Raw genomic sequence first — 4,912 nt, forward strand, 5'->3', positions numbered from 1 at the left:
CTAACTCTTGGGAATAAGCTAATATTGCTAACAACAAACGACATTAAAGAAAATACATACTGTGAGGGCAATGTCAAAATTCCCAGACTATTGAATAGGGGTCGACAAGAGGTTTTCGAACTTACACCATACATAGCTCGAACAGCCCGTTTTTGAGCCAAAAATACCCTTTTTGAATCAGAAGAATTACCCCAAAAAATAATACCGTATGACATAAGCGTATGAAAATATGCGAAGTATACTACTTTTCGTGTTGAAATGTCACTTATTTCAGATACTGTTCTAATGGTAAATAAAGCGGCATTTAGTTTCTGAACAAGATCCTGAACATGGGCTTCCACAACAGCTTACTATCTATCCGTACGCCTAGGAACTTGAACTGTTCCGTCTCGCTTATAACATGCCCATTCTGTCTGATTAAAATGTCAGTTCTTGTTGAATTGTGGGTTAGAAACTGTAAAAACTGAGTCTTACTGTGATTTAGCATCAAATTATTTTCCACAAGCCACGAACTTACTTCATGAACTACATTATTTGATAATGTTTCAATATTACACACAAGATCCTTCACTACCAAGGTGGTGTCATCAGCAAACAGTAATATTTTTGAATCACCTGTAATACTAGAAGGCATATCATTTACATAAATAAGGAACAGCAGTGGCCCCAGCACCGACCCTTGGGGAACGCCCCATTTAACAGTGCCCCATTGGGACTGAACATCATTACCACTCTCAATATTGCGGAGGATTACCTTCTGCTTTCTGTTCTTAAAGTAGGAGGCGAACCAATTGTAAGCTACTCCCCTTACTCCATAATGTTCCAACTTCTGCAGTAATATTTTGTGGTCAACACAGTCAAAAGCCTTCGTTAAATCAAAGAAAACACCTAACGTTCTCAACCTTTTATTTAATCCGTCCAAAACCTCACAGAGAAAAGAGAATATAGCATTTTCAGTTGTTAAGCCATTTCTAAAACCAAACTGTACATTTGACAGCAAATTATGTGAATTTAAATGCTGCAGTAACCTTGTATATACAAGCCTCTCGATAACTTTAGCAAACACCGATGGCATAGAAATAGGTCTATAATTGTCAACATTATCCCTGTCTCCCTTTTTATAAAGTGGCTTCACTACCGAGTACTTTAATCGGTCAGGAAACCGACCACTGCTAAAGGAAAAGTTACAGATATGGCTAAGTACTGAGCTAATATACGTGGAACAATACTTCAGTATTCTGCTAGATACCCCGTCATATCCATGAGAGTTCTTGGTCTTTAGTGATTTAATTATTGACTCAATCTCCCTCTTGTCAGTATCATGGAGGAGCATTTCAGGTAACAGTCTCGGAACACTTTTTTCTAAGAGCGCTATATGATTCCCTGTTGGGACTAGGTTTCTATTTAGTTCACCTGCTATATTCAGAAAGTGATTATTAAGTACTGTACATATATGCGACTTATCAGCAACACGGACATCCCCACTACGCACTGATTCTATATCCTCGACCTGTCTCTGCAGACCAGCCACTTCCTTTACGACTGACCATATGGTTTTAATTTTATCCTGAGACTTAGCTATTCTATCTGCATACCACATACTTTTTGCCTTCCTAATAACTTTTTTAAGCACCTTACAATACTGTTTGTAATGGGCTGCTGCATTTACATTTTGACTGTTTCTAACGTTTTGATATAATTGCCACTTTGTTCTACAAGATATTCTTATCCCTTTAGTCAGCCACCCAGGCTGCCTATTTGTGCTAGTACCCTGTTTTAAACGTTCTAACGGAAAGCAACTTTCAAAGAGCACGAGAAAAGTCTTGAGGAAAGCATTATATTTATCGTCTACTGTATCAGCACTATAAACATCTTGCCAATCTTGTTCCTTGATAAGGTTTACAAAAGTCTGTACAGCAACTGGATCAGCTTTCCTAAAAAGTTGGTAACTATATTTAACATGTGTTGAAGCACAAAAATCTTTTAGACTTAAAATTTGTGCATCATGATCTGAAAGGCCATTCACCTTTTTGCTAACAGAATGCCCTTCTAATAATGACGAATGAACAAAAATATTGTCTATGGTTGTTCTACTGTTCCCTTGCACTCTCGTTGGAAAGAATACGGTTTGCATAAGATTATATGAATTAAGGAGGTCTACCAGCATCCTTTTCCTTGCACAATCACTTATACAATTAATATTGAAGTCACCACATATAACTAACTTTTTGTATTTCCTATAAAGTGAACCAAGAACCTCCTCTAGCTTTAGCAAAAATGTTGTGAAATCGGAGTCTGGGGATCTATAAATAACAACAGTAAGAAGTTTAGCTCCACTAAATTTAACCACACCTGCACAACATTCAAACACCTTTTCAGTGCAGTACTTTGAAACATCAATTGACTCAAATGGGATATCGTTTTTCACATACATGGCTACTCCCCCACACCGCAAAGAGCTCCTAGAAAAGCTGCCAGCCAACCTGTATCCTGGTAAAGGAAGCCTCTGAATTATCTCCTTATTTAAGAAGTGTTCAGATATACCAATAATTTCAGAGTCAACATCTATAAGCAGTTCACTAACTTTATCTCGAATACCTTGTATATTTTGATGAAATATACTAATTCCCTCATTAATCGGATACCCAAGCTTTGTAGAAAGTGGTTGATTGACTTTTACGTCAGTCCTTGGTAGAATATTTTATACATTATGAATTAAAACACAAACAAACACACACAAAATTTGTGTAAAACAATACAACATTTATTATTTTCCTTTACAAACAGATTTTCATGCTGTTCCGCAATCATCAGATACACCTGTTTCAGTTACCTGCTAAGATTCACCGGCGCATAATATTGGACCTGCGAAAGGGAAGACTGTTTTTGTTCTCCGTTCATTTGGAACGTGACATCATCAAACTTATTCTCAGAACAACTGTTGCAATTTGTTATATACTTAACTGTGTCACATATTTTATCTACCGTCAATAGTTATTCACCCCATTTTAACTGAGGTAATCCCTCTAGTGATTGTCCTAAATCAGACATTAACAACTGATCCCGCAAAACTTTCACAGTTACGCATATTTATCATTGTACTTGATGATGGCGTAACAGCTGAAAACAGGGTTGTGAAAGACAATAAATATTATAGAGTATTACTCCAGTACGTGTACACCAGTCGTACGTGTTTCATTCACAATGAACTTCATGTTCATTGGTCGTTCCTACTGTCTCCAACGGATTGGCTGTGGAGAGTGACCCATCACAAGACCCTTACCCATTTTACTGTATAGCTACATTCATAATTCTGTCTGTAGTCCAGCATTTTCTGTGTACTTTTGTTTTTCCTTATAATCCTCAAGGGAAAACGTTATTTCAAATACTTTTAATCCCCTTCTCATTTTTCGTTACAACACACGCCTCGCTTCGCAACTATACAACATAGACAGCCATTTCAAACTTACTGGCAGATTAAAACTGTGTGCCGAACTGGAACGAGAAACCAGAACATTGACTTCCGAGGGTAATGCTTCTACCGATTACTCGGATAGCTCAACCGATATGTAAAGTACACAAGCGGCAAGACGCAGTCAATACACTCGCTGCGCAGTGCCGATGGTACTGTTACCGACGACTGTGCCGCTAAAGCGGGGTTATTGAACTCAGTTTTCCGAAATTCCTTCAACAGGGAAGACGAATGGAATATTATTGAATTTGAAACGAACAGCTGCTAGCATGAGTTTTTTAGAAGTAGATACCTTAGGGGTTGCGAAGCAACTCAAATCGCTTGATACGGGCAAGTCTTCAGGTCCAGATTGTATACCAATTAGGCTCGTTTCAGATTTCTCCCTACTTAGCAATCATATACAACCGCTCGCTCACCGATAGATCTGTACCTATAGATTGGAAAATTGCGCAGGTCGCACCAGTGTTTAAGAAGAGTAGTAGGAGTAATCCATCGAACTACAGACCTATATCATTGACGTCGGTTTGCAGTAGGGTTTTGGAGCATATACTGTATTCAAACATAATGAATCACCTACAAGGGAACGTTGTTGATACGTAATCAGCATGGTTTCAGAAAACATCGTTCTTGTGCAATGCAGCTAGTTCTTTATTCGCACGAAGTAATGGCCGCTATCGACAGGAGATCTCAATTTGATTTAGAACCACTATATAAATGACCTGGGTGACAATCTCAGCAGTTCCCTTAGGTTTTTCGCAGATGATGCTGTAATTTACCGTCTAGTAAGGTCATCCGAAGACCAGTATCAGTTGCAAAGGGATTTAGAAAAGATTGCTGTATGGTGTGGCAGGTGGCAGTTGACGCTAAATAACGAAAAGTGTGAGGTGATCCACATGAGTTCCTAAAGAAATCCGTTGGAATTCGATTACTCGATAAATAGTATAATTCTCAAAGCTGTCAATTCAACTAAGTACCTGGGTGTTAATGTTACGAACAACTTCAGTTGGAAAGACCACATAGATAATTTTGTGCGGAAGGCGAGCCAAAGGTTGCGTTTTATTGGCAGGACACTTAGAAGATGCAACAAGTCCACTAAAGAGACAGCTTACACTACACTCGTTCGTCCTCTGTTTGAATATTGCTGCGCGGTGTGGGATCCTTACCGGGTGGGATTGGCGGAGGACATCGAAAGGGTGCAAAAAAGGGCGGGTCGTTTTGTATTATCACGTAATAGGGGAGAGAGTGTGGCAGATACGATACGCGAGTTGGGATGGAAGTCATTAAAGCAAAGACGTTTTTCGTCGCGGCGAGATCTATTTACGAAATTTCAGTCACCACCTTTCTCTTTCGAATGTGAAAATATTTTGTTGAGCTCAACCTACATAGGTAGGAATGATCATCAAAATAAAATAAGAGAAATCTGAGCTCGATGAGTAAGGT

Source organism: Schistocerca serialis, chromosome 5 (genome assembly GCF_023864345.2).
Source record: "Schistocerca serialis cubense isolate TAMUIC-IGC-003099 chromosome 5, iqSchSeri2.2, whole genome shotgun sequence".
NCBI classification, from domain to species: domain Eukaryota; kingdom Metazoa; phylum Arthropoda; class Insecta; order Orthoptera; family Acrididae; genus Schistocerca; species Schistocerca serialis.